Consider the following 22,399-nt stretch of genomic DNA (forward strand, 5'->3'; position numbering starts at 1 on the left):
CGTCGGACCTTCAGACGTGTGGTAACCTAAAAGATGCGATATCATGGGCAATACAGGCCTCTTAACGACATCGGACCTTCAGACGTGTGGTAACCTAAAAGTTGCGATATCATGGGCGATACAAGCCCACCTGTTTCAACCAAGCAGATTTTAAAAGAAATCCTGGAGTCGAGAAGATGTTCTAAAGATGGTTTCAACCTCAAAATCACCGCCACCAAATGCTTACCGATTATGGCTCCACACTCAAAGTCCGAGTAAGACGAAGCTCTAGCTCGAAGCCAACTGGAATTTCCCTGTTCAAGTGCATGTAAAGCGCAAAAATGCTTTTATGAGACAACCGCTACACCGATTCCGAGAAAATGTTATATTCTAAGAACTATCACAATCAGAAGTTTGATTTATAGTCGCGAATTTACAATTACCGAAAATCGAATTTTTTATTTTAAGAAACGTAGGAGCACGGAGTTTAATCAGTAACTCTGCACGAAAAAAAGACATCACAGTTCTGTCAAATGCGCCTGTTAGAGGATCTCAAGCGGACAAAGGGGATATACGAATTTACAGATTACGTGAAATCGTTTACGAGTGTTCTTGGTATATTTCGGAGTGGTGTATAATACACCGGTTTTGTCCGCTTTATATGTAATATTAGGTGCAATTTATAAACTTACGGAATCGTTTTATTGCTGAGTTACAGTATTTTGACGAGCTTTTCTAGACATTACAATTTCCAAGAATTTTTCTAAAACTGTTTGCAGCATAAACTGAAAATTCACGTACAACAGTTACTTTACTTTAACTTTTTTTAATGCAACAAGCCTCATCATAATAGGTGCAGTGGTTCCCGAGAAAAATGATTTCTCCATTCCCATGTATTAAGATAGCAGATGGCGACCTAAAGCTTCCTTTTAAGCCGAACACATCTAATCCGTCCACAAATATTGCATGTACGAAGACGAATGAGAAAGTCTTTGCCCCTGTTTTTTATTAGCCAAAATAAGGTACATACAGGTAATTATAAAAATACGTACTATTCTACGTACCTTACCCTATTTTTCCACATAGTCCCCGCACCGGTTCAGACAATTTTCCCATCGCAGCAATAAATTTGAGATGCCCCTGTGGTAGGATTCGTCCGGCTGACTGTGGAACCGCCGTTGGAGTGCTGTCTTGTCTCCATCGTTGCACCTGAATCGCTGTCCTGCCGGGAACTTCTTCGGGGGACCGATAACGTGGATGTCACTAGGGGCGAGGTCCGGACCGTATGGGGCGGGGGGGGCGGGTCACACTTTCCAGTGAAATGACCGGAGCTTTTCGGTGGTTCTCACTACCACATTTGTGGCCTCGCATTATCGCGGAGGTTAATCGAGAATCCCTAGGCGCTTTCGCCTGATGGCAGACGATACATTGTGGAACAATAACTGTCGGCATTGATGGTTGCACCTTGTGGTATGAAATCCAGCAGGAGCGGTCCTCGGCGATACCAAAGACCGTTAACATCACTTTCCCAATGGAAAGCACTGAACAGAACTTTTTTTTTTTTTTTTTTTTTTGCCACTAGCGAACCCGGATGTTTCCGCACCATGCTCTGCTGCTTCGATTCCGGCGTGAAATGCAGACCCACGTTTCATCCCAGTAACAATGCGGTCCAGGACACTTTCACCCTCCTCGGCATACCGTTGCAGATGATTCAGTGAAACAATCATTCGCTTGCCTTTCACTACGCCATTCAACCACTTAGGCACCCACCAACATGAAACCTTCCGGTACCCTAACGACCCGTGAGCGATGTCGTAAACATTTCCATATGAAATACCAAGCTCCTTGGAAATGTCCTTGAGATGCACACGCCGATCCGCTTTCACTACTGAATCCGTGCGGGAAATGTTAACGTCAGTCAGCGACGCACGCGGCCTCCCCGAACGCTCATTGACGTGCAAGTCTTCACGGTCTTTTGCGAGCTCACAACACCACCACCTCACACTTCTCAAAGCGAGACACCTTTCCCCATACGTGGGCTGCATTTCCTTGTGGATTTCGATTAACGTTCGTTCTTTGCTCCATAGGAAACGAATCACACTTCGTTGGTCGTGCGCCGTGGACGTGTGAAGCGCAACCGCCATCTTCAACAACTGACAGCAGCGCCGCGCCGCGGAGCTGCCGGCAGACAAGGGCGGGCCTGGCGGGCCAGTCCAAGAAAGATCCATCGCTGATAATGGATATGTTGACTTCACATTCGCAGCCGTAATTCGGCTACAAAAACCTGCGCAGCTTGCACCAGTGGTGCAAGGCTGGAATCAACAGCGGAGCTTGTGATCACTTAGCTTTTACGTGGCTTGCCTAAGTTGTTTGTAGGTTTTGCGAGGTAATGCTAGGTTTTGCTAAGTTGTTGGTAGGCTTGGCTAAGTCGTTTCTAGGTTTTTCGAGGTTGTGGTAGGCTTGGCCAAGTTGTTTCTAGGTTTTGCCAGGTTATGCTAGGTTTTGCTAAGTTGACTCGGCGGGCTTGACGGCTGGAAGTTTTCGAGGAGTCGCAGGCCGGGATCCCTTTCTCGGCGACGTCGAGCGTTCAGGCGCCGACTCTCGCGTTTCCCGGACTGAACCTCGAGATCCTCGACTTGGCGTCGCCTCTTCTCAGCCGCAGCTTCGGCGCGGTGTTCCGGATCCGCTCGGCGGCGACGCATCGCTTTTCGCTTGGCAGTGCGGCGCTCTTCCTGGTAAGGGCCGATTTACGCTCGAGCCGCCCATCGCCGCAAGCCGCACGCTTGTGGTCGCGCGAAAAATTGCACGTATCCAGCACTTGTGCACAAATTACCATTTAAACTGTGTGCACACTGTATACCTTACACATTGTAAACAGAAATTTGTGCACAAGTATTTGATACGTGCAATCTTTTGCGCGACCGCACGCGTTCGGTGCGGCTTGCGACGATGGGCGGCTCGAGCGTAAATCGGCCCTAAGCCGCTTCTTCTTCGGGCGTCCCGACTTTCTTCGGTCTTCCCATGGCAGCAGCACTTACGCACATAGTAGAGGAGGCGAGAGGTGTGTCGCCGCGCCGGCTGTTCCGAGCTGTTGCTCACCTGTGACGTCATGACTCCGCCCTGCGCGCGAGGGATGCGAGGAGGCTACGTGGGTCGGTGCTTTCGCAGGTGGTTGCTAGGCAACACGAGGCGGTGCACAGATGGGTTCAGTTTTATGGTGACGCTCCACGGTGGAACTAAAAGCTTACACAGCTCCGCTGTTTAAAAAACAGGGGCAAAGACTTTCTAATTCGCCCTCGTACATACTGTTGCGGCTAAGGTGGCGTTCCGGGCATATAATCCATCACGCCCATCGACTATTACGTCAGGTTGTAGAAAACTAAGGAAACGGGGTTTATTTAGCTTAGTTACACGGCTCCAGTCACGCAGGAGCAAGTTAAACGTCTCAGTTCACATCAGGACCCTCTGCTCCCACTCTCGAAAGGTATCTGCTTTCAATACCGTCGTCTTCCCTAGGCGAGTCGACTAGGGAATCTGAAGACTGTCCAGCAGCAAATCACCATCGTCGACTCCGTTGCGATAACACGCCCATGCTCACCATGACTCGCCTCGAAGAAACTGGTCTGAAATCTGTGGAAATAAATCATCCGGCGACACCTAGTTCGTTCGTCGTTGCTTTCATCCGCACCCCTCCGTTCTTCGCTCAATCTGCCAAGTGAAGGGCGGGCTGAGGGCCTTTCGTGGAACCCTGCAACAGCCGGTTTACACGCTGTCTTGACGGCTAAGTGCCGAGGAATGGGTGGTGATTTGACTCGTCTAATTAACTGCCCCTATCAATTCGTCGTCGTGGTTCCCTCCAGTTCATCCTTTTCTCCGGTTTCCAGGTAATGGTGGGGTGAGCGCTTTTAGTCGTTTTCCACGCCGCGTTGACGTCTGGATATCAGGTGCAGTGGTTTGACACGTGCCAAACGTTCAATTAGCACCCTTGGTGGTGTTGAGACTTAACAAAATACGGGGTGTTTCACGTAACTTGAACCAAGGATTTTAAAAAAGTGGTTAACCGCAACTGAATGAAACCAACGACGTATGGTTTGCCGTCATGTGGCGCTTCTTAGGATATTTTTTGTATTTCGCTTAATTAGTACAATAACTGAGATCCAATTATGTAAAATTTTTAATACTCCATTTAGGGCCAAGTGCTTTTCGTGACGTAGTAGAGGGCATTTCAAAACGATCAATCCCATTTTTTGTGGCGACGTACATGCTGCGTGGTGATTTTTTCCGGCGTTTAAGGAAAGCCCGCGAAATATGAAATAAAACCACATGACTGCGATCGTACGTTATCGTATTGCAGCGGGCTCAAGCGTGTGTCCAGCCTATCGCTTATCAGGGATGACGGTGCTTCCTCTCCGTGTACCATCATCAAAGATACTGACGCACTGTGAAGCCGATGCCGATATTTGGCCTAAAGTGAATATTAAAAAATTTCATAATTTATCTTGGTTAATTAAGTAATTTAGCGCAATATAAAAAAACCTAAGAAGCGCCCCATTACGGCAAACCATGCCTTTGGTTTTATTCACGTGCGGTTAACCACATTTTTTAAATCCTTGGTTCAGGTTACGTGAAACACCCTATATATATATATATATATATATATATATATATATATATATATATATATATATATATATATATATATATATATATATATATTAGCGATGTAAAAGCCCTCAGCACCCTACCTTTAAAATTTACTGTTTGTGAATCATGCACCTAACGGACAATAGCCAAACTTCAAACGCTTTGATAGATGATTTACCTCACGTTAGATGATATTATAGTGTTCCAAAACGCTTACATAATTTAAAATTTATTCGGCAGTTCTAGCAACAATTTCAGCGACATTGAAGGTAAATTTGCCGGAAATTTAGCGATTTCATAGTCTTACTTTGGAGACACGTTCCAAAAATCATGAGCCATTCCATTCTGTGAAGGTGGATGACCAGCGAAGCTGGGGACGTATTCAGAAACGATCCACTTCGGCGATACTAATGCCTCGGCGATAGTATCACCGTCAGGCGCGCGCTGATTGGCTGGTTGAGCAAAATCAGATGACGTGGTGCTCAACTAGCCATACAGCTCATTCGATTTTGCTAAACAGCCAGTCAGCGCGCGCTGATGCCGAAGCCGTGGCCAGGGCGATAGTATCGCCGAAAGTGATCGTTTCAGAAAATGGCCCCTGTTTAGCACACTACACAGAGGTGACACAGAATTTTGAATAGGTAACGAACACATTTATTATCCTAATCGGTTTTCATAGTTAAGATAGGTACGAAAACACATTCTCGCATCATCTCTGTTACTGAGTGCGTAAGCATTTCTACACCTACCCAACGATAAATTTGTCCGTCACGTAAGACACTGAATAGCTCATACCCCCTTAAGCAACGGCTCATACCCCCATAAGCAAGCAAAAAATTGTATACTTGAGAGCAAGGCAACAGCAGCAATAACAAGGGACCTACAACCACTACGTTCAAGAACCGGATTGTCAAGGCATCAAGGATGCCCCAATTGCCCGAGGAGCACAGCAAATTCATCATCCGCCCGCTAGGAGGTCTCAACTTGAGCAAAGTGAGCACCACAGCGATAGGTGTGGCGATTATTGAAGCATCGGGCCTGACTCCGGAACAAGCCCGAGAGGATGTCGTTTGCCCTAACTTCACGCAAAACATCGTGGTGGTTAGTACACCAGATCCCAGCCATGCTGCCAGGTATGTGCTAATCAAGTCAATCATTATAGTGGAAACCGAATATGAAGTTAACGCCTACGAGACAGCTCCGCATACCACGTGTAAAGGGGTGATTCGGAGAGTTGACCTCAGAGACAATCAGGCCGCGATAACGAAGAAGATTGTGCATGACTTTAACCCACTGGAATTGGCAACCAAACGTATTAAATCGACGGGCTCGGTCATAGTTCTGTTTGATGGGCTCAAGGTACCCAATTATGTCAGACACGGGTCGACCCTTGTGAGGTGCTTCCTGCATAGGAAGCAGTTTGATGTCTGCTATGCTTGCGGAAAGGTTGGACATCGATGAGATGTATGTCCAACACCGGACGCGGTACAGTGCAGAGGATGTGGAACTCAAAACCCGGAGAACAATCACATGTGTGTGCCTAAATGCAAATTCTGTGGAGGGGACCACCCAACTGGGGACAAGACTTGCCGACAGCGGTACCAAATTCCATACGTGGCGCGAATTCTACGACGAGAACGCAACAGATCTGCATCGGGGACGACATCAGCTCAGCTGCAATGGAATGCCCAAACGGGCACCGGGGAGCGCACGTGCTCAAGGAGACCCACACGAGGAGGTCTCAACATGAGCAAAGTGAGCACCACAGAGATTGGCTTCAGATTTTGTGGCGAATGGAGGTGCTTTTCGGGGCTCCGTGGCGGCGACGAAACCACAAGTTTTTGTGCATGCTTTGAGCTTGCTTTTGTTTTTGATTTGGCGGTTGTTTTTTGCCTTTAAATTGTAATTGGGCGGTTTTCTTTTTTCCTTTTTTTTTTTGTCTCTCGTATTTCGTGTGCGCGGGTGTGTTTCGTGTACATTTGGTTTTTCAGGATGGTTAGAGCGCCCTTTCGCGCCACGGTGCTTCAACACGTGCAGCCGGATGGGACGTTGAGTTATTAGAGAGACTAACAGCTATTAGTAATAGTCGAGACTACTAATAGTTAAGTTGACTACTAATAGACTACTAATAGTTGACTAATAGTTGAGACTAATATCTATAGTGGTTTTATTGTGCATGTTTTAGTAGAAAAGTGAGAGCGTTGCCACGTGGTTGAGCGCGTGCGAGAGTGTGTCATATCGGGGGTCTCCGCAGCATTGATTGCTTTTGAAACAGTGGTGAGAGTTGCTTTGCGACATTTTGAGGATTTGGATCCTGTGCGTATCGGTTTTTGCTAAAAGGCGCATGCTCTGCATTATTATATTATTATAGTATTTGCATCACAAAACGCCGTGCAATACATGGCAAGAAAGCCGAGAAAGCAGGCAGTGCGCGGGGGGTCCCTCAAGGCAGATGAGGGGATGGATGAGAATAGAGAAGGAATCGAGTCAGCCGGCACACACTGTGATGTCGATAGTAGGCTGCAGAAAATGGAGGCCTTCTAGGAAGAGCTTGTCAAGCAGGTGGAACAGCTCAAAAATGAGCTAAACCAGGAGCGTCATGCACGGAAGGTCGTTGAAAACAGACTTGAAGTAGCCGAGGAAAAGCTGAACAGGGCCGCCATTGTGAACGAAAATGTGCGTGAAAATGAAACGCAGTCCCCCGACGTGACAGGAGAGGGAGTGCTAGCAAAGTACTTGGAATGCGTGCAACATGGTGAAGGGTTAGCTGGAAAGAGCGGCACCTACCTTGAGGCCGCCACGCGGAAAAAGCAGGGGCAGAGGGGATAATGCCCCTTGTCGACTCCGAATCACGCGGAAAAGGACAAAGGGCAGTAGGGAGATGTAGGAGAGAGTGAAAGGGTGATTATCGCCGGCGACTCAAGCCTGGCTGGGTGCTCAGAAGCAATTGTGGAGAGGGTGAAAGGCGATAAAAGAGTGGCGGTAGGGACATTTCCAGGGCGGACACTGGGTTCTGTCATGGAGCGAGCAAAAGAATAGCTCGCTAAAATGCCCACGTGCGCAACCTTGTCACAGTAGCAGGTGGGCTAAATGACGTCCTAAACAGGAGAGGGACAGGACTAGACCAGCGCTTGGCGAAGGGGGTGGACGACTTGCGCGAGCTATCCCCTCAGGTGGAGATCGTGGTGTGCACGGTGCCGGAGGTGCCTATACGTGACAGTCACGTACAAAGAGCCATAGTGGCTGCTAATGAGGCGATATGGAAAATGATCCGAGTGAAAGGCTTCGAGGTTGTCGAAGTAAACAGGGAAGTGAGAAGGCGTAGGGGTTTTAAACGAGACGGTATCCACTTCAATTACAGGCTGGCACGAGAAGTGGGCTGGCGACTTGGAGGTCGCGCTGTTGCTTATTTAGGGGGCACACGGGCGCTCAGGAGGCCAGAGTAGATAGTAATGAAGAAGGTCCTCTAGGGGAACCTCTGAAGAGCATCGCCGTCGAAAACAGAAAAGGGAGGAAAGCAAGAAAGAAAGCTCGCCATGCAATAGACAACATAAACATGCAGGGCGGCAGAAGAAAGCAAAAGTGGGCAGAGATTGAGGAGCAGGTAAATAGAGAACAATAAGGTGTGTATGCGGTGACAGAAACGCACCTTAGAGACTCAGAAGAGCCGCCAGTGATTGAAAATTATGTTTGGGAAGGTTGCAACAGAACTAAGTCGGAAAGAAAGGGAGGGGGAGTCGAAATGATCATCCATCAGGGAGCCAAATGGAAGAGTAAATTCAACATGTCAAGAGCATCTTTGGTTATCACGTACAATGAGTGGGGAAAAAACTTGGCTGGGCGTTACGTATTTGCGGACCGGAAATAATTGCACAGAGAAGAATAAAGAGTTAGTGGGATGCATAAGCGCTGATATTAAAGGTTTCGGGAATGGTGCTGAAATTATCCTATTAGGTTACATGAATGCCCACATACAGGATTCAGATGGCTATACCGACAACAACGGGGAGTCAATGCTAGACCTTTGTGAGCAACATAACCTCGTTATCGTGAATACACGGCCTAAGTGTGAAAAGCAGATCACGTGGGAAGTGGGAAACCGGCAATCAACCATTGATTACTGTCCCATGACAGAAGGAATTAATGATAAGTTGAGAGAAATGGTCATTGATGAGGAAGGGTATCGCAGCATAGGGAGTGACCATAAACGCATCATATTGAAAATGGGATATGTAGTTGGGAAAGACAGCAAGGAGAGCAAAATGCCCAGTCCAAATTTGAACGCTGAACAAATAGCAAATACAATCACTTGAGTTGAGGAAGAACTTGGCAAATGGCCAAGTAAGGAGTGGGAATATGGTGAGCTTCTAAGTGTAATAACGACAGAAATACGGAAAGAGAAACAACATGTTCGTTGGAAAGGAAAAAAAAACCAAAAAGCTGGTGGAACAAGGAGATACGAGAAGCGATCGCCGAACGACAGAAAGCATCCCAAGAGCATAGACAGGCAAAGAAGGAGCAGTTGCCGCAGGATGAAGTAGCCAGTAAATGGGAAATATACCGGGAGAAAAAGTCTATGGTTCAAATACTGGTGCAAGCAAAATTAAAAGGTGAAAGTGAACGCTGGCTGTCAGAAATACGTGAGAAAAAAAGGCCGCACCTAGAATATTTGGAACAACATAAAATTATAAGGCAGGAAGTCAACAACAATACAACAACGTATCCTAGACGAAGATGAAAACAGACTGGAAGGAAAAGCGTCAATAAATTACATCCGATAAATAGCAGCCGAATCTTTCCAAGACAATGCCAAGGTTGTATTTGAAGAAAAAAAAGAGCATGAAAGAGACCCAGGTGGAAAAGGAGCTGGTGCTGACAAATTTCAACTGGAAGAAAGCCGAAGAGAAAATTCCTAAGCGCACAGCCACAGGGCTAGACGAGGTTCCCGTTAGGCTGATTAATGAACTAGGACCAAAAAGTAAGGAAACTCTGTTGAAAGCAGTGGAAAAACCTTTAAAACATAGACTAATACCAGGCCGTTGGCGACAAAGTAGAATGAATTTAATTTATAAAGGTAAGGGGGAGAAAGAATTCACTCGTATATACCGTTGACCATTACATCGGTAATATACAGGCTAGCAATGCAGGCAACCAAATTAAAGCTTCAAGCATGGGCAGAGAATAATGGCATTTTGGGAGAACTTCAGAATGGCTTCAGAATAGGTAGGCGTTTAGATGATAACTTATTTGTTCTTACTCAGTGTATTGAAATATCAAAAGTAGAAAGCAGACCGTTATATGTGGCCTTTTTAGACATTACAGGAGCCTATGACAACGTAGACCGCAACATTTTGTGGTATATTCTAGAAGGGGAAGCCTTAGGTGACGATTGTCTACAGCTTTTCAGAGAGATTTGCCTAGAAAATACCGTTTGCATTGAGTGGGAAGGGATGAGGAGCGAGGAGAAAGTTCATATCAACAAGGGACTGAGGCAGGGGTGCCCTTTACCCCCATTGCTCTTTATGATGGAGAGGATGGAGAGGGCGCTAGAAGGAAGTAAATCGGTTTTAATCTCTCATACAAACAGGTGGGTACAATAGTAGAGCAGCAGCTTCCAGGTTTATTTTATGCTGACGATATTGTGTTGCTAGCTAACAAGCAAAGTGATTTGCAACGTCTGGCTAACATCTGTGGACAAGAAGGCAACAATTTAGGTTTGAAATTTAGTGCTAGAAAATCAGGTGTTATGGTATTCAATGAAAACAGTGAACAGACAGTGGCGATAGAGGGCCAGGAAATACCTCGGGTAACAGAATATAAATACCTTGGTGTATGGATAAATGAAGGCGATATATATATGGAAACACAGGAAAAAACAATAGCAGTGAAGGGGAAGAGAAATGCACCCATAATGAAGCACAGAGCGCTATTGGGATATAATAGGTACGAGGTGCTCCGAGGTATGTGGAAAGGTGTAATGGTTCCAGGACTTACTTTTGGAAATGCGGTTGTTTGCTTTAAATCAGAGGTACAATCAGGAATCAATGGGAACCAAAGGTCAGTGGGTCGCCTCGCATTGGGCGCTCACGGGAAGACTACAAATGAAGCTGTGCAGGGTGATATGGGCTGGACTAGTTTTGAAGTGAGGGAAGCTCGTAGTAAAATTGAGTATGAAGAACGATTGAGGAATATGGAAGAAAGTAAATGGGCTGGGAGAGTGTTGAGGTATCTGTACAGGAAAAACATTGATTCACAGTGGAGGAAAAGAACTAGGAAGCTTACTAGCAAGTATGCGGCCTGTAGGGTGGGCAACACAGCAATAAAGAACGTCAACCGGAAAGTCAAAGAGGCCGAAATAATCTCATGGGTGGCGGCAATGGAAAATAAACCTGCCATGAGTAACTACTTAAGAGGGAAAAACGAAATCAGGAAAGAAACAATTTATGATAACTCAAAGGGAAGCTCATTACTTTTCGAAGCGAGATCGGGATGCCTTAGAACACGCACCTATAAAGCGAGATATAAGAAGGAAGAAGAAGCATGTGCGTGCTGCGGTAAAGCTAGGAAAACTATGGAGCATGTTTTATTAGAATGTCAAGACGTCTACCCGACGGTCGATTTAGGCACCACTGGCCTCCTTGAAGCCCTTGGGTTCAGCGAGAGCAGTGTAAAAGTAAACATATCCGCAATAGGGATTAGTAAGAGGCGATTGGAGGATTGGGGGAATAAAAGTAGGGAAACGACAAAAAACGGAGACGTACAAAAGCATAGTGCGCAATAGGGGATCAGTAAATTTGGTTGTGGGAATTCATAGTGTTTTTCTTTTCTTTTGTTGTTGTTGTTGTTTAACCTAGGTAGGACATTAGGCAGTATAATAGCAAGAGCTTGGTGGTGCAACCCACCGTCCCGTTCCAAAGGGGACGCTCATAACATCCATCCATCCATCCCCACACGGTCAAGACGCCGCTCGCCGTCGAAGGGCAGAAGCCGCTCCAGATCACGTGAAGTGCAGTTGCGCTTCGAAGGAGGAGGGCAGACGCCTGGCGACAAGACGACATCTGGAACAACCTGGGTCGACAAAGTGAAAGGTACTGTGAGGGCTGCGGAGAGCGGTGCGGGGCGGCCGGTCGGAGATAATGATGCCAGAATAGAGCAGCTAATTAAAGAAGTAACATATCTGAGAAAGGCAAATGAAGAACGTACTAAGCAGGTTGTAGAACTTCGCAAGAACTCGCAGACTAGCTCCACAAAACTAGCAATAGCCAAACCGGTGAATAATGACAACAGTTAGGAAAAAGAAAACGCACCAGCTCCAAAGAAGTGGGCAATAAGCCCAGTAGAAATGAGTGTGCTCTGCTTTGGAAGAGATCAAGGAGGCGATTAAACAACTTAGAGATGCCACAGCTAAAAGTACCTTCAAAGTTGATAAGTTATGGAAATGGAGACTGACGGCTGAAAAGAGGCTTACCAAAGTAGCAGCGCAAGGCGAGGACGACGAATACCTACCCTCAGAAGCAGAAAGCGTCAGATCACTCCCTGCCGCGTCGAGGGGTTCTACGAAGCGTACTCTAGCGGGTAGCAGTAAGGCGAGTTCTACAAGCAATGACTAGCAGGGGGAGCTTTACCGTGTGACAATGGAATTGCCGAGGATTTTATCACAAAAAAGCACCTCGCATGCAGTTAAGAAAAACATCTCCAGATAAACCGAAAATAATTATGTTGCAGGAAATCTTGGCGGATGAGATCAGCCTATCCGGATACAAAGCGACATGCAGGGGCAAAGAGCCGGGTAGGGTTGTTGAGTTGAGTTACTCAACAACTCAACGGGTAGGGGGCTAGCCACGATCGTAGATAAGAAAATACCATACATAGAACATTATTTGCACCTTGGACTAAACAAATCAGAGTACTTACTTGTAGAAATGATTTTGAAAAGGAATAGAAGCAAACCGCAAAGCCTCTTTTGTCTCAATGTTTATAGCAGCCCTAGTGACTTGAAATAGAGTTTAGGGCACTTCTTAATAAGACTATGGCTGTTACTAAGCATGCTCCACTCATTATTGGAGGGGATTTCAACGCCTCACATCAAACCTGGGGATATCGCTGGAATACTAAGAAAGGGGACGGACTCTGGCACGGATCTTAATCTCTCCTTCATCACTGACCCAGCTTTCCCACTAAGTGTGGTACATCTACATACAGGGACTCCACCCCAGACCTTACTTTTGTATCAAATTTAGCGAACGCTGGCTGGAATAAGTCCAATATTGACCTGAGTAGTGATCATTACATATTACAAATACTATTGGAAACACCCAGTAATGGGATAAAGCACTTTAACTACATTGACTGGGATCTTTTTCGGAAAGCAAGGAAAAGTAGAGCTGAGACGGAGACAGGACAAAAGAAAACACTCCATACTTGGACCACTCAGCTCAGGGAAGATGTAAAGGCGGCAACGAAGGATATTACCACGGAGGAGAATATCGAAATCATGGACAGCAGGCTGGCGCACTTGATTGAAGCCAAACAATCTATGTTAAAAAGATGGAAAACGCAACGGCTGAACAGGAGACTCAGGAAGCGCACAGCATTGTTGAATAGGGAGATTGAAGAACACTCCAGAAATTTACATTTACAGAAATTTATAGATGGTCGAATCAAACGTAGTGGAAATTGGAACTTACTTGGACATTTGCTTCATGGGAACGACACGGAATCTAATAGGAGAACAGCAGTAGCGCGACTCGTCCATCGTGAGAGTCAGGACACAACGGAGGAGGCCATTCTGGATCGGCTCGCAGCTAAGCATTTACCACTTAAGGATAGCAATGAGAGTACAGACCAGCCTGAATATACAGGGGAAGACTGTGAGCCTATGGATCGAGACTTCACAGAAAGCGAAGTTCGCGCAGCCCTGTACGACCTCAACAGTAGATCCGCTGCCGGTCCAGATGGCATTTCCAATAGGCTGTTGAAAAATCTGGACGAGGATTCTAGAAAATATTTAACAGAGTATTGCAACGAACTCTGGAAAAACTGTGATTATCCGAAAGAATGGAGAATTGCTAACACAATTCTTATTCCCAAACCAAGCAAGAAACTCAATCTAGATAACCTAAGACCCATATCGTTAACATCATGTCTGGGCAAAACCATAGAGCATGGCATACTCAATAGACTGACTAAGTATGTAGAAAACAGAAATGTTCTTAGGCATAACCTGATCGGTTTCCGTCCTGGACTTTACATGCAATGCTTCTAATCAAACATCACCTTATTCTTGCTAGCTCGCTACATACGAAAGCTCTCCTAGGCCTAGATGTAGAAAATGCCTTTGATCGCATCAAGCACAGGGCCCCATATTGGATATCCTCTCGGAGATGGGATTGGGTAAGCGATTGCACAATATAGTCAAAGCATTTCTCGGTTGCCATTCTGCTTGTCTCAAGTTAGGCGAACTCCAATCGACAACCCTGGAACTTGGAAATCGTGGGACACTACAATGGTCTGTCCTATCTCCCATGTTACTTAATTTGGCAAAGTCAAAAGTGGCTCGAGGTCTCGCGCAATTGAGGGTATCCACTTCGCAATATATGCAGATGATGTAACAATCTGGAGTGCCGAAGGTAATATGGGACAAACAGAGACCAAACTACAGGAAAGCATTTATGTGGTGGAAACAATACTTGAGGGTATGGGACTGAACTGCTCTGCTAAACAATCAGAACTATTGGTACTACGGTGCAGTAAGCGTGGGCGCAAGCCGAGCGGATATATCCCAGAGGAAGAACCCCGCATTGACATATACTCCAAGAATGGAGAACCAATCAGGCAGGTGGAGACTATTAGAGTGCTAGGACTTCTGCAAGCGAATGTATCTAATTGCAGGATGATACAACATATCTCTAACAAGTCAGAAGAAGTCATTAGGCTTTTGCGTAGAATTACCAACAAGCATAAGGGGCTAGGAGAAGACAGTGCCATAAGATTGGTACATGCATTCGCCTTTTGCCACTTCTCGTACATGGCAGGCATGCTACAATGGACACAGGCTAATAAAAACAAGCTAAACGCTTTAATCAGACGACTTATAAAGACTGCACTACGACTTCCCATCAGCATGGCCAATGATAGCTTATTGCACCTAGGGCTGCATAACACACTAGCAGAGATAGCTGAGGCTCAACAGGTGGCCCACCAGGAGGGACTAATTGGGACACGACCTGGGAGGGCGCTACTTGAAGAAATAGGCGTAGAAATTAACAACCACACCAACAAAGGAGAATTATTAACAGAATTGCAAGCGGGACTACGAGAAACAATTAAGACGACCCCGTTCCCTAGGAACATGCATCCGACACATAACCTCGAGAGACTGAAGGCAAGGGCCAAGGCACTCCTTCAAGACATAGAACAACATAAGCAGCAGGCGGTGTTCGTTGACGCTGCCTGGGTTAAAAATAAGGATGCGTATACCTCCGTTGTTGTAGACACTCAAGGTAACATACGGGATGCCATCACCGTCTATACCAAGGACCCAACAGTAGCAGAACAAGTAGCAATCGCCTTAGCCATCGGGGCTAATCGGTGGTCACATATTTACAGCGGCTCTAGAACAGCCATACGCAACTTTACTAACGCATATGTGACACGGATAGCAACAAGATTACTAGAGAAGGTCAACAGTGAGAGGATCGAAATCCGCTGGTTTCCTGCACATCTGGGGTTGGTGGACGGAGCTCGGAGAAACCTCAATGAGGTGGCACATGAAGCAGCACGAGGACTTTCTAGCCGTGCTCTTCAAGACCGAGCAACCTACACTTCACCCGGGGAACATAGGGATCGATTATTAACATACAACGAAATCACGAAGCACTATTATTTAAGCAGAAGGGAATACCCATTACCACACGGTAAGCTTGGCAGAGACCAAGCGGTCACATTAAGTTTGCTACAAACAAGGACATACCCAAGTCCAGACTTGATTAGCAGGATCTATCCGGAGAGGGAAACTCAAACCAATTGTAATAAGTGAAATGACATCATTACTCTTGTCCACATGCTTTGGCAGTGCTCCGCAGTCTTCACAGACTGTGACAAGGAACAAGAATGGTGGCGGCAAATGCTACACAGTGAATCACTCTCTGACCAATTACGGGCAGTCCAGAAGGCCCGCGATGTGGCTGATGAGCTCGGCCTGACCGTCCCAATGTGGGAGCGGCCCGCGTCAACCTAGGGTTGACCTTCAGGACCCAATAAAGTTCTTCCTGCCATACCATACCTGAGAGTACTTATCTTGAAAGTAGTGCCAATTAATAACTAAGCTACTGAAAATGCATGTCCAAGTGATGAGACGTATAACTTTAGCATGGAATGAAGCGATTTTGCATCAAATTCGGTAGTGGAGTGTTTGCAGACGCAGATTTGTTGACGGACACGAAAAACCCACGGAAATTTAGCCATAAGCATCTTCGCTGTCAAATTTGGCAGCACTGCCTCCAACACCAGGCATGCGGGTACACAGCGCCCATGAAGCTACCAGTCATCTCAGCTCGCCTTACGCAGATTACCGATACGGCGCGTAAACAGGCTGCTCAAAATTAAGCTTTGTTTTTTTTTTTTTTAATTAGGCACTGGGAAGCACGCGAAGACCACCTGTGCAGATAAGTTATGTGGCAAGGGGACCCAAAGTCAGACGATAATCATCGCTGTCAGCAGCCCAATTAACTACAATTCAATAATTAACTTTTCGTTGACTGCAATAAGTGGGTATGTTTGTATTGAAAAGTTAGAGTCAGTCGTATTTCTGCACAGTATCACTTGGAAGAATTCTCCTAGCGTGTCTGTGCTCCGAGATAGGCGACTCCAAATTTTAATTGTTCGTATGATTACGCTTGCAAGAAAGTGAGGATCGGCGCAAAGCTCCTCCCAGATGTGACGCTGATACTGATACTGTGTAGAAACACGACTGCCTGTAACTTTTCAATACAAACATACCCACTTATTGCAGTCAACAAAAAGTTAATTATTCAATTGTAGTTCATTGGGCTACTGACAGCGATTATTATCATCTCACTTTGTGTCCCCCTGGCCACATAACTTACTTGCACAGGTGGTTTTCGCGTGCTTCCCAGTGCCTAAATTTAAGACAACCATAAAGCTTAATTTTGAACACCCGCACCCGGTATATGCGTTCAGCCGCGAGCCATGCGCTACCACGGCCGCGCTAGAGGAAGAGACGCAAGCTTTACTCCCCGAATTCGCGCTCGATCACGTGACCTCTAACATTAGGGGCGTGGGAGAACGACGTGCATCAAGCCACCATCCCTCTCCGCTCACCCTTGCCCGCTTACCCTTGCAATCACAGCATACATACGGCGGGCGGGGCGCGATCTTATTGCACTTAGACGTTATATGTTGTATCACGGCGAAAATTCGCCTTGAGTGTCCATATCATCGCTGTCGCAATAAAACGACCATGCGAAGCGTGCACTGTCGAATTCCTTAACTCCAATCTACTGGCCACTGCCACTTCTTTTGCTAGCGCTGTCATGCAGGTGACAAAGCGAACGCATTCAGGTGCGGATGGCAAGTCGTGCGTGTATACATTTATGGGCCTAGCATCGCTCTCAGTGCCCGGAGCTGAGCGAGGCGAGCTGTGCAATTAGCCAACGAATCGAAAGAAAGTTGTGGTAAAGCATCAATGGTTTACGTCAGTGGCCTCGGAGAATATGCCAGCTAGGCTTCAAATCAGCACACAATGTGATAATGTGAGTCAGTAAGTGGAAGTCATCTGCTGCAATTTTGGTAATCAGTTGACTATTCCGATTTCTCGAGTAAGTTTGTCAGAATCTGCATGCAGCTCAGTCGCGAAGGCGGGAAATGACTGCTGCAGCAGCGTTCTTAGTTTGACTAATTCTGTTCAAACCGAAAATGTTATGCTCCATAAAGAGTATAGCAAAGCCGATTAAATAATAACTGTGTGCGCGATCACATGCGCAAATAACCTGCAACCTATCAAAGGGAGCTCTATATCGCGCGCTGACGTTCTTCAGCCCTCCACACTTCCCAGCTTAAAACACAGGCGCAAAGTGACACATCCGTTACTGATACTAGTTTGTCGTGTCGTACCACCAGTAGCGCAGCCAGCAATTTTTTTTTTTTTTTTTTGAAGAGGGAGGAGTATCGGGAGGATTTATGCAACATATCCCGCTCTTGCATGCAGTACTTGCATAATATGATAGCTACGCTAATGAAGCATAGGAGAGAAAATATTTTTCTTCTATAGCAAGAGTGGCCTCATCATCCCGTAACCTGGTACACAGAAATGCCGGGGAGGGGGGGCATGTGCCATGCATGCCCATTCCCCTCGCCTTGGCTATATGCCATTGCATTCTACTGAGCCTACCCAGTGATTATACGATGCCGCTCGGAGGTGCACTTATATAACTGGTCAAGTGGCGCGCGAGCTATGCTTTCATCGTGTCGAGTCATTCAGCATAAACGTTGCAGGCTTGCTCCAAATTTTCTCTGCTCAACAGTAGTATATAGGGTGTCCCAGCTAACGTAGCCAAGTTGTTCAACAAAAAGAAAATAAGATTAAAAAGCACCCCCCACCCCCACCCCCCCCACCCCCCGGTGCAAGATACAATCTTATGACCTAGGGTGTCCGGTCGTCATACCTCTGACGGCCGAACACCATATATGTCTTATAGTTGTATCTTGCAACGTGGTTTCTATTTCTATTTTATTTTTGTTTAACAGCTTGGATAACGTTAGCTGGGCGCACACGGTATAGCAAACAATCTAAACAATAGGCGAAGACGAGTGCTGCAGAAGCAAGTACTCGCGCTCTTGGGCAGCGAGTCCGTACGAATACAACAAAGAATTCTAAAGTTAAGAAGAATTCTTGCTGCCAATCCGATCACCCATGTTCGACAGCATGCTTCTTTGCTGGACAGTTTTTAGTCAATAAAAGCTCCTGCAGTTGCGGACACTCTCAACGCTGCCCAAGTCCGCCAGTAGTGTCACAAAACACCTCCTTGCGAAGCTGCAGCCTGAAGGACGACAGGAGCCGATGCCAATCCTATACATATCAAACCAAGCGTGCGACAACGCACGCGATAATAAGCAAAAGCCAGTTTAAATAAGGCTTTCTTTTTTTTCTATCCTGAGTTAGCGTCCCTTGAATTGCAGGCGAATCGAAAGACACGTCCTGCCCTGCTCGTCTGACATTATCCTAGGGTCTCCGTGGAGACGGTTGTGGTTGTCTGAGGGAAGTAGCACCGAATGGCCACAGCATCGCCGACTTCTGAGGCGTCGATGTACGGATACGGATGTTGATTTCACTGTTGTCCTTGTCGACAGTGACGTCATTGTCTAATTCGCTGATGCGCAGCCCAGGTGCCCTAGCACAACCCGCAGGTGGCGCTGTATCCCAGCTAGCGTCTGGCACATCAGCTAAGCACAGCGATCCTACCAGATGCGTCACAGCTATTTTGCTGCTGTCAGGGCACGGCGCTTCCTTTCGGTCGTCAGCGCTATCCGCGCAGCTTCGTCTCTGTGTGCCCACGGTAGCTACGTTCTCGCTCCTTTCGTCGGCCGAAGCTGTTTGGCCTTTCGCAATGATATGCGCTCCAGCGATGCTAGACCGAACTGTTCCTGCTGGGGTCACGTCGGCAACTTCCTTGCTGCTGTTTCCACCTGCCTCTACAAGATGGCCAGGCCTGTTCCTTTCTGTGCTGTTCACTGTCGTAGGCATGTTAGGCTGTGCCCTACGGACACCACACTGATCTTCACGCTGTCGCATCGTCTTATCTAAGACGGGCGGCAGTACGTGCTGATTAGGAAACTCTGGTTTCGTCTGCTGTGTGCATGTAGGTAGAACACCTCGAACTGCATCGACAGGTGCAGTCCCGATGTCGCTGGCGTTGACTGTCAGCTGACACTCCGCGACAGGCTTATCGGCCGGTTGCCGCGGCGATGCTGTCATGGACGCCAATCTGTCGGTCACGGAATTGATTGCGGCGAGAACGGCTGGGCCGTTAAACAGACGCTTCTTTGCGGAGGTGTGTCGCCGTTCCACGCCAGTGCTGAGCGAAGACTTGAAAGAACGGTCTTCGCTCTCCTCGGTGATCCACTGCAAATTCTCATAAAAATTATTACCCGTCGAAGACTCGGAACAGATCGCGGAACGCCGGGAGCACGGTGAGGAAGCGACCGCCGCTGGCAATCTGACACCAGCTGAAGTTTCCGGCGGCGTGGAGTATGACGTCGGTTCACGTACCCTCTCTCGATCAACGAATTCGAGCGCTTCGTCGGACGGAGATAGCCCGTAACCTTCTTCCTGCAAAGGATCCCAAGATGTCAACTTGTCCTGAAGTTCGAGGTCTCCGCGTGTCGCTGCCTTGTCAGAGGCTAAATCGCCGTCCGCCACCAAAGAGGGCCGTAGTTCGTAAGAAGCCTTTTGCTGGCAGGTTACGGGCGTCTCTGCGGCGACTTCCGCAAGTTTATTTTGCTCCCTGCGCAGATTCGCAGTGTCCTCAGGGGGCGTTCCAGAAGACGACGGAGTCAAAGTCGAGTACCTCTTAGGAGCCCTCGATCCTCCTTCACGAGTTACGACACCGCACCTCGGACTGCACGCTTCATCGACAGAGCTCCCAATAACGGCCTCGTTAACGTTTTCGCGAATGCGCCCACTTGTCCTAGCCGCTGCTTGCAGATGGGCCAAGTGTTCGGCCGTGTACTCGCTTGCGAAGGTCTTCCACTTCTCGCTGTTCGCTTCGATATCCTCGAAGTCGCTGAAATTAGTAGATTCCGAGTTTGTCCTGGCACCCGATTTCTTTCTCCTACGAGCGACTCTTCCCGAGCGAGGCGATTTGCGCGTCTTCGGAATCTTCGGCGGCTCCGCTGGTCCCGGTGCTTTCGGACTGCGCGGGATCCGCGGACCGCTACGCTCGTCGTCGGTTGCAGCAGCTGCGTTCCGTAATACCGAGGCGTCGCTGTCTTCGAACATCGTAGCTTCCGGCTGGACTTCCGCTATGACGGCGGCCGTCGTGCTCCCGCTTGACCTTGTTTTGCGAGCGCGGATGACAGCAGGCGGCAAAGGTTCTTTTCGCGTACGTCGGAGGACATTGAGCATGCGCAGGCGGCTCTTCGCCCTAGAGAAGAACGAACTGCTGCCGCTGTTGCTCACCTTTCGTTGCTTGTCGTCGAGGCCTGAAGGGTTTGACATGGGCGCTCGGCTGCTTCTTCTTCTTATTGCGCTAGCTTTTCAGTGTACCGGGTGCTCGCGCGAGCTAGGCTTTGGCGCGGGCGCTGCGCCAAGCCAAGCTAATTAAAAAACTCTGGGGCTTTACACGCGTAAAAGCACGATATGATTGCGAGTCATAACGTAGTGGAGAACTCCCCGATTTTCACCACCTTGGATTCTTAAACGTGCACCTAAACCTAAGAACACGAGTGTTTCTGCATTTCGCCCCCATCGAAATGCGGCCGTCGCGCCCGTGATCTAGTCAGTGAATAGACCTTTATTGAGTCCAGCAAAACGCGATAGAACGCGCACCCGGCTAATCCCACGACGGCACTGACAAATCTAGGCCTGCCGGCCCGATCGCGGGCGCGCTGTACGGCCAGGATTTGGTCCTCAAACACTGGATTTCGCAGGAGCGCGTCCCACTCTTCCTTGAACTTCGGGCCCAGCGACCCGCACTCCCAGAGCATATGAGGCAATGTCGCAACCTCACCACAGGCCACGCAAAAACAATTCGGATAAATCTCTGGATATATGCTGTTAAGGGACGCCGGATTTGGGTAGGAGTTCGTTTGCAAGAGTGAGTGTGACCGCCTGCGGCCTGCTTAGCTTGGAGTGAGGCGACGGGAAAACCCTTCTAAGTAAAAGAATTCAGTAAGTTCATTGTGCGTGATAGGAACGTCTCTGTGTCCTGGGAGAGAGTCGCCCGATCCGAGGGCAGCGCGGTCGGTAAAGCCACGCGCAGCCTCGTGGGCAGACTCGTTGAGGTTCAGAGGAACCCTTTCAATCGCCCCGACGTGGGCAGGGAACTAAAGGCGACACCTCCATACACCCGTGATCTAGCCCGCGACTTCGAGCTATCTCGAGCTCAGTAGCGCAACGCCATAGCCACTGACCTACTGAGGCCGGTCAAAAAAGCCAAGCTCTCGCGCGCGCACTTGGACATTGAAAAGCTGAACATCGAAGCCCAGTTATAAAACGTGCATATACGTGCTGCTGCTGCCGCCGTCAGAAACGTGCCACAAAAAATTTTTAAAAACGAAAAAAGAAGAGTGGTAGGCGAGGGAGGGAGCAGGCAGTCAAGAAATAGAATATTAAGAGCATTTTCTTTTACAATTCTTTGATTTTTCCTTTGTTGTCATGGCTTCCGTCCTTCACTAAGGAGGTCGCAAAATACCATGGAGCCAATCTACATCAAACCGAGCAGCACCTAATACGTACGGCGAATTAGTTGAGCAGAAATCTGCAAGGTAGAGAGTTTCCTGAAAGGGAAATATTGCCTGCCAACAGAGAAAAGCTTCAAAGTAATTAGTTTCGTACTACAAGGCATCTTTTATTAACCTTCCTTCACCTTGCAGATTTCCACAGAAATAATTAGCCTTATAGAGTGCCCCTGTGCAGGAGTTGAAAATTTTACTTCATTCTGCAATCTGCTAGCCTTCTGGTTAGTTCATGGGTAGAGTGATTGCACTAAAAAGGGACTGTTCCTGGCTTCAATGCCCTTACCAAAGCAAGTTTTTC

Source organism: Dermacentor andersoni, chromosome 4 (assembly GCF_023375885.2).
Source record: "Dermacentor andersoni chromosome 4, qqDerAnde1_hic_scaffold, whole genome shotgun sequence".
Classification (NCBI taxonomy): domain Eukaryota; kingdom Metazoa; phylum Arthropoda; class Arachnida; order Ixodida; family Ixodidae; genus Dermacentor; species Dermacentor andersoni.